Here is a 9090-nt window from a genome sequence, read left to right as displayed (position 1 = left end):
CAAAAGCCTTGGCAGCATCCAGGGCTAAGATGGCTCTAGAGCCCTCACCTTCTGTTGGAATTTGCATATTCAGGAACACTCTCCTGATGTTGGCACTGGTTGACCTATTGGGAATAAAGCCGGATTGGTCAGGATGTATAAGCGCTTGGATATACCGGTTAAGGCGTGTGGCTAGCACTTTGGCCAAGATCTTGGCATCTGTACATAGGAGTGAGATAGGGCGATACCATGAAGCCTCTCTTGGATCCTTCCCCTCCTTATGCAAAACAATGATGGTAGCTTCTGTCATAGAGGTGGGAAGTATTCCCTGGGTCAATGCCCAATTTAGTGTCTTTAGGAGTTCTGGTAGCAGGATATCCCCATATCTTTTATAGATCTCTACGGGCATCCCGTCTGGACCTGGTGACTTTTGAGTTGACATCCCCGCCACTGCATGTTTTAATTCTCCTAGAGTAATTGGCGTCTCCATGTTAATGTTTTCTTCCTCCGATAGAGTCGGGATGGGCAGTCCCTGGAAAAATGTTTCCAGTACTTCAGTCCCATCCCTTCTCTTGGAGCTATAAAGGGATACAAAGAATTCTCTAAAGGTATTTATTATCACGGTTTTATCAAAGGAGGTTTCACCGTTTGATAAATTAACTGCTGTAACAGTGGAGGGGGGGGGCATTGGTTCTAATAAGCAGAGATAATAAACGCCCAACTCGCTCTCCCTCTCCAAACTGATTCTGTTTCTGGAAAATTCGTTTTCCCTCTGTTCTTTTTAATATAATCATTTTGTATATTTGTTGTTTTTCTAGCCACTCTTTTAAGCTATGAGAGCAATGTATCTCTTCTCTGCCTGTAGCAACTGATTCCTTGTCTCACTCTCTCCCTATCTGTTCTTCCTCTTAATCCCTGCTATCTTTTGGATCAGGAGGCCTCGGAGGTAGGCTTTTAGGGAGTCCCATACCACCCCCATTGATGCAGTTCCCTCATTTATCTGGATAAATTCTTTAAGAGCCGATATCACCATACTGTGATCACTCATTAGTTCGAGCCAGTGAGGGCTGATTTTCCATTCTCTTGGGTACCATTTACCCCTAGTTTTTATTGTCAGCTCAATCGGCGAGTGATCAGAGACTCCTCGTGGGCCATGTTCTATATTTATTACTAGTGATGCTGCCTCCTCATTACCCAACGCCATGTCTATTCTAGATAAAGTGTGGTGAGTCTTCGAAAAACAGGAGTATTGACGTTCCTGCGGATAACGCATACGCCAAATATCACATAGCCCTACTTCATCCAAAAATAGCGCTAGTCGGTTTTCTCCTTTTGTTTTAGGTCTATTTCCTGGTGGGAACCTATCCTGGGTCCTATCTAAGACTTCATTAAAATCGCCTATAATAACTATCGGTGTTCCTGGTTTGTCCAATGTAAACTCAATCAATTTATGCAGGACTTCAAATTTAAATGGGGGGGGGGAATATAAACGCTAGCTATCACAAATGGTTTATTTTCAATTAGGCAGAATAAAAAAACAAACCTTCCCTGGTCGTCTACCCTGCTCTCTCTACAGGAGAATACCAATCCCTTCCCCACCAGTATGCTTACTCCCCTAGAATAGGATGAGTGATACGAGTGGTAAATGGCCTGGAATTTTGAGCCGCTCAACTGTGTAGCTGTACTTGCAGTTAAGTGTGTCTCCTGCAAACAGAGCAGACCGACACCTCCTCCCCCCAACATATCCAAAATAATTGCTCTCTTAGAAGAGAAAAAGAAAAAAGGTCCCAGTAGTAAAAGAAGAGTAGAGAAGGCCAAAAAAAAAAAAAAAAAATGCACGACAATCAACAAAAATTTTTTTTGTATATACTGAAAAAAAAAGGGGCCAGGAAAAACACGTTCTTCCAAGAATAATGTGTTGCTATATAAGAAACCTCCCCGGGGCATTGCTTTTTTTAAAAAAAAAGGAAAAAATGAGGGTATAATTACCCATTTCACCATACCTTAAAGCAGAAAAATAATAAAAACAATCTAAATAGGAAAATTACAATTGTGCGTAGTGTCAACAAACAATTAATAGTGGTGTGAAACCCAACCATTTCACCCCCCCCTCTCTCCCTGATACATCCCTCCCTCTTTTCCCACCCCCCCCCCCCCCCCCGCTACACCCCCCTCCCTCCCTTGGCCCTCCTGGGCCTCCCCTAGGGGCTCTTCCTGTGACCTCCACACTCCACACCATTGTTGGGACCTCCCAACTACCATACCTCCCTATACAAACCACACCCATACTGTCCTCCCCTCCCCCCCGCCCCATCCCCCCCCTCTAACATTATTTCAGTGCCTCTTACTTTCTCTCCTCTCCTCGTCCCATTTTGTGAAATTTATGTTGGCTGAGGAAAGACACATAAGCGAAGAGACAAGAATGCTGCGAACCCCAAGATTGAATCGTGTAGAAAAAGGAATTTACCCCACGGGGCTTTGGACAGCAAAGGTATAAAATGTAACAAATGTAATATAATAAAACATGGTTTATTTTAAGGTTGTCAATAACATACATTTTAAATGCAATAACAATTAAAAGAAAAGCCTTTACGGATCTGGTGATACAATACATATTCCACAATATTGGACAAATGTATACAACATTGCTTTATGCTGTGTGATGTGCGTTCCCCGACGCATTTCGACCTCTAAGTGGTCTCTTCAGGGGGATGGTTGATTCTACAAAAATATACATAACATAAATTTGCGATCAAAAAAGTATAAATATAAATCACATAAATTGACCCAAGAATAAGGTTTACCGTTAACGAATGAAGTGGGTTTTGTAATGACCAGAGATGTGCAGAGCCGTTAGAAAATCCGAAGGGAGCGCCACCCACAACCCCATGGGGGAGAGAGGGAAACCAAAACAGACCCCAGGGGGGTTGCAAGGAGCCCAGTGGACACCCTCCATCAAAGAATATGTGAATACATATGGTGATAGTAAAAATGTTGGAAGTATGTGATCTGAATACTCAACAACAAGCTCTACAAGCCCACAATTTACCTACTCATATCCATTTAATCCCTTATCAGGTAACAGCACCCTTTTATTAGTACACTCCTATGTTGATTTTTCAACTTTCACTCCCCCCTTCTTTTTGTTTTCTTGTTTGATTTATTTATTTATTTATTTTTTTCACATACTTCCAACATTTTTACTATCACCATATGTATTCACATATTCTTTGATGGTCCACATAACATACACATTGTAATGTGTCTCACACATCCCCACCCATGGACATGCACTCTTTACCAGACTAATAAAGTCTCTTAATCACTTTTGTCTGCCAATGGAGCACTCTTATACTATTTTTATATTAAGTACCTTAATATACACATCAATTCCTGACCATTATTCATTGACTAGTTACCCCTGCGGGTCATCAATGAGTAGATCTAATTCAGATAAGATTACAAACCTGCTGCCAGTCCCTCTTTTTTATATACATGCCTTACCCACAGATAATCCTACACTTTAGCACAATATGCTATGATTTAATATTCCTAATTCTCTTCAATTACACAGGGCTAACCCATTGGGGGCACTCTGCAGGCACCGGCTCCCCTGATCCTCGGAGGGTGTCCACTGTGCGGCTCCTTGCAACCCCCCTGGGGTCTGTTTTGGTTTCCCTCTCTCCCCCATGGGGTTGTGGGTGGCGCTCCCTTCGGATTTTCTAACGGCTCTGCACATCTCTGGTCATTACAAAACCCACTTCATTCGTTAACGGTAAACCTTATTCTTGGGTCAATTTATGTGATTTATATTTATACTTTTTTGATCGCAAATTTATGTTATGTATATTTTTGTAGAATCAACCATCCCCCTGAAGAGACCACTTAGAGGTCGAAATGCGTCGGGGAACGCACATCACACAGCATAAAGCAATGTTGTATACATTTGTCCAATATTGTGGAATATGTATTGTATCACCAGATCCGTAAAGGGTTTTCTTTTAATTGTTATTGCATTTAAAATGTATGTTATTGACAACCTTTAAATAAACCATGTTTTATTATATTACATTTGTTACATTTTATACCTTTGCTGTCCAAAGCCCCGTGGGGTAAATTCCTTTTTCTACACGATTTTGTGAAATTTAAGTACTTATAATTATGTTAAAAAAAAAATGATTCCCTGTGTTCTGTACATACTTAAAAGTGCATTAAGTAACCGAGGAGAAGAAAGAAAAAAAAAAAAGAAAGGGAAAAAAAAAAAATTTCTTTTTTTTTTTTCTTTTACAAAAAAGTCCTAGTTCCTTTCTTTCTCTCTCTCCTTCTTCCTCCACTTCACCTCCTCGCTGTGGGTCATAGGTCTTTCTTATTGTCCTCAAGCCACTTCGCAGTACTTGCCGGTGAGTCAAAAAAAAAGGTTCCACCCAATGCAGAGACTCGCAGGCGGGCTGGATAAAGCAAGGCATAAGTAAGTCCGTGTTTTTGAAGAGTTCGCTTAATTGAAATAAATTCAGCTCTGCGCCTCTGCAGATCGGGAGAGAAATCCTGATACAGTGAGACTTTAACCCCTTTATATAGAATCTCCCCTTTTTCTCTAGCCTTCCGCAGTAGAGTGACTTTGTCGTTATAGTTAAATATTTTGACAAGGAGTGGTCTAGGGCGCTCACTTGGTAAACGTGGCTTAAAGGGAACCCGGTGGGCACGTTCAATGCCGAAAAAGGATGAAAAAGATGTGGCACCAAAAGTCTCTCTAAGCCAGTCCTCAAGAAAGGCAATGGGGTTAGCTCCCTCGCTCCGCTCCGGTATGCCAATAATTCTAACATTATTTCTGCGGCTTCTATTTTCCAGGTCGTCAATCTTCTCCCCCTGTATGTCCATTTGTTTCTTTAACCCTGCAATTTCCTGTTTAAGCGGGAATAAATCATCCTCAACTGTACTTAGTCTTTCCTCTAGTATAGATGTTCTTTCCATGGTCTTAGTCAACTTGTCACCCATTGAACATAGGTCCTCTCTGATACCTTTCAATTGGGTCTCTAGGCCTGTTATTGAATCCCTGCAGGAGTTAATGGCCTGCAGGAGATCTCTCAAGGTGGGTTCCCCCTCGCTGCCTGTTATGCCCCCTTCCATAGTCTTTTTGGGTAAACTGGCTGATTTTACAGCTGTGTTCCTTACTGCGTTTTCCGTGTATTCTTTTCCTCCCCCAACCCCTTTAGTATTTGCAGTTTTTGTAAGGGGTGCAACTATTGATTTAATCGTCGTCGCGCCCCTACTTCTCCGGTCCGAGGGTGCTCCTGCTTGCGCAATCTGCAATTGGGCCGCCTTAGATGGTGACAAGGAGGTTCGAGCAAAGCGATCAAGTTTTACTACAGCTGTTGCAGATATTGCTGAGAAGGCTAATGCGCTTGCCTGGCTTTTTGCAGACCGTGTAGTTGGGGCTCCCACCTGACCTTTGGACATATTAGGAAAGACAAAAATACGTGCGGGAAGCGACTTGCCTCCCCCACTACGGGGCTACAGTTGTGTTAATAAATCAGTAACTCAATGAAGATTTAAGCTTGAGAGAGAAGAAAAAAGGGAGGGGGGAGTCTCAATTCCGATTATCCAATGATAATCAAGGGGGAAATAATAAAGATATTATTCACCAAGTCACTGGAGCGAGTACAACTTTCCTTTATCCCTATCCTTTTCCACATGAGTCGGAGATAACGTTGTTGATACGCCTATATTGTATATTATATACTGCGATATTACTTTCTTGTCCCAGGCTCACCTCCATTGAGCAGGTTACACAATTATGGATGTCATCCTCAATTTACTGCAACACTCTTGCTCCTCTGCTCTCTCGAGCACTAATTTTAACTCTTATCCACGTCCTCTTCCTATACCAAGATTTAGTGCGGCACACTCTTTGAAAACATTTTTTTTTTTTTTTTTGGCACACTATGCTCAAAAGGTTGCTCACCCCTGGTCAAGCACCAGCCCTGATTAGAAACAATGGCTTTGATACATTAGGAAGAAAAAGAAAGAAAAGACTGTTAACAGATGTAAAAGGCAATCCCAAGTATCTCCAGCAGCTTTCAATGTCCAATGTCAGAGATGTAATGCAGGGTCTATGAGGAAACTCACCGAGCCAGATATCACAAGTATCTCCAGCAACTTTCAATGTCCAATGTCAGAGATGTAATGCAGGGTCTATGAGGGAAACTCACCGATCCAGCTCCTCAGGCTTCCAAGGGAACTCAAGCACGATCTCCAGGGCGTCAGTGGGAGACACGGAGGCTCCTTCAGTGGATGCCAGCGCCAGCTCCCCGGCTTGAGTGAGCGGTGATTCGCCGGGCCGGTCACATGTTCCCAGCAGCTGACCGCCGTCCTCCAATCGCAGGCTCTCGCCTCAGGTCTGCAAACGGACCTCCACAGACCTCCAGGGGAAACTCTCCAAACTCTCCAATCTACAAGGGCTCAAGGAGACACGGGGGCATCCCTGTCCAGCACCAACCCCCCCCCCCCCCCGCCGCAGGTACGATTTCTTCCTCAGCTACAGCGTTTAGGCAGTTGAGACAAACGAGCAGAGCAAGCAGGCAGGGGATTAAACGGCATGTTCCAATACTTGGGGTAGGGAGGGCAGGGGAGGCTTCTCACATCTCACCACACCTCACATCCACACCTCACGCTGCACACCTCTCTCCATCCACCTGCATCCGGTCACGCCCCCTCCCCAGTGAAGGTTGACCACTTGTTACCCCATGTTACTCAATGGTTAGGTAACTGGGGCCTTGGGTTGTGGTACCCAACCAGGGAGAGATCATACACACACAGTCGGAGATGTTGTATATGGTAATTAGGTTAACAGAGGTAATTGCAGAGAGTAGCTATAGGCACTGTTATTCAAGTAACAAGCTGTAGAATGTTCACACAGTTGCAATTCACCAATTAGCAAAGGCTGAGGCCTCGTACACACGACCGAGGAACTCGACGGGCGAAACACATCATTTTCCTCGTTGAGTTCCTTGTGAAGCCGTCGAGAAACTCGACAAGCCAATTTTCTCCATTCCCGTCAAGGAAATAGAGAACATGCTCTCTTTTTGGCTCGTCGAGTTTCTCTACAGTTTCCTCGACAAAAATGTACACACGACCCGTTTCCTCTGCAAAAAAATATCTCCCAGCAAGTTTCTTGCTGGTTTTTGCCGAGAAACTCGGTCGTGTGTACGAGGCCTGAGTATTGCAGCCGTATATTACTCAGTAATGATACAGTATCGCAGCATTGTGTTAGTTGGCAATGGCACAGTATTGCAGCAATGTGTTACTGGGCAATGGAATAGTATTACGCGGTTATATCACTTGGTAATGGCACAGTATTGCAGAGTGACAATTTTCCAGATTTAGCCTTTTTTACCAGAATCCAGCTTATGTTGGGGGTATGGTGAATTGCATAAGTCATAAGGTACTGTATAAGGTAGCGGCACTCTATGCTGATTAAGAGATCAGTTGCTGGTCCAGTGCTGGAATGCCTGTGGTTCACAAACCCTTCTCATTCAGCAACCTCTCCTTGCAAAAATAGTTCTCCCTGACAAACGTGGTCGCTGTCCAACATCAAGAAGGCTGCCAGAGGTCATTAGAAGTTGCAGCATCCAATCAGACAGCTGCAATTTTTTTTAACAACTACAAAATCTCTCAAGGAATAATTTCCCACAAAAGATCCCATTCCATTGGTATAGCGGAACAGCACCACCTACCAAATGAAGGCCAGGTTGCACCCGTCTACAAACTGTTTGGCATTCCATTCAGTAAAGAATTGTCTACCCAACATTTTCACACATTATGCATATGACACATATAGCATGGTTGGTAAGGAAGCATGATAAAAATAATTTAATAAAGTTGTCTGTGTCCATCCAACAACACCAGTCAACTTGTAAGTGACCATCTGATTAATTAACTTGTCAGTCCCAGCCAGTCAGGCACTACCTAATGTAACTTTTAGAGATGGGCCAAACACCCCCTGGTTCAGTTTGCGTCAGAACTCTCGAACATTGAAAAAGTTTGGACCCGAACGGCGGCCCTTTAACATGTGATCAATCTGTCCAATGATGGAGCGATCACTTTGTCAACAAACCAGGATCATGCCTGGTTGAGCTCAAGCTGCTGCAGTGTTTCTTTCTCCTTTTCTCACATGCTGTATCGATGTGATGAGAGGAGAGAGAATCACAGTGCAATCACAGTTCCATCAGTTTCCCTGCAGTGCCATTAGTGTACCCACAGTGCCATCAGTGTCCACACAGTGCCATCAGTGTCCCGGCAGTGCCATCACAGTGCCATCAGTGTCTTCACAGTGCCATCAGTGTCTTCACAGTGCCATCAGTGTCTCTGCAGTTCCATCAGTGTCCCTGCAGTGCCATCACAGTGCCATCAGTGTCTCCACAGTGCCATCAGTGTCCCTGAAGTGCTATCACAGTGCCATTAGTGTCCCCACAGTGTCATCTGTGTCCCTACAGTGCCATCAGTGTCCCTACAGTGCCATCAGTGTCCTTACTGTGCCATCAGTGTCCCTACAGTGCTATCACAGTGCCATCAATGTCCCTGTAGTACCCTCAGTGTCCCCACAGTGCCATCAGATCCCCTACAGTGAAAGAGGGGAGGGTGGGACTATAAGGGAAGTTGCTGAGGCTAACCCTACAAACAATTTCCGCCCAATTGAGTATGGTGGACTATCTTGGTACTGATAAACAACATAATGTAATGCTTATATAAAATAAGTTATTTATTTATTTTTTCAAATGTAAATTTTATTGAACACCAACAAAGGGAAAGATCCCAACATTACAACCAATGCAAAAGACATCATGAATATTACAGACACTTGAAATAGTGAGTGGTAATCAGAGCTTTTTTTCTCAGAAAATAGGTGCAGGAACTCAACCACAACCCAGTTCAGATTTGACAAACAGTAGAAGGGTCTTAAAGGGGCATTAAATACCAGGATTGCATTACATACAGAGTGCAGAGTTCAGGGGGGTTACACACAGAGTGCAGAACTGTCACTTGTAAACACAGAAACCAGACTTCTGTGTTTACAAGTGATTGTGGTGAGCAGGCACCAAAGGGTCTGAGCCA

At 43.7% G+C, this 9090-nt stretch overlaps 1 long non-coding RNA gene across 1 annotated transcript; it reads left to right on the top strand.

Moving 5' to 3' along the window:
• Positions 1-2985: 2985 nt before the first annotated feature.
• On the top strand, positions 2986-4013 carry LOC120924972. Its single transcript, XR_005746496.1, has 3 exons — positions 2986-3057; positions 3554-3754; positions 3838-4013. It is a non-coding gene; the product is annotated as an uncharacterized LOC120924972 (long non-coding RNA).
• Positions 4014-9090: the final 5077 nt, after the last annotated feature.

Source organism: Rana temporaria, chromosome 1, assembly GCF_905171775.1.
Source record: "Rana temporaria chromosome 1, aRanTem1.1, whole genome shotgun sequence".
NCBI classification, from domain to species: domain Eukaryota; kingdom Metazoa; phylum Chordata; class Amphibia; order Anura; family Ranidae; genus Rana; species Rana temporaria.
The sequence above is the reverse complement of the archived record's forward strand: the minus strand, read 5'-3'. Positions and strand labels throughout refer to the sequence as shown.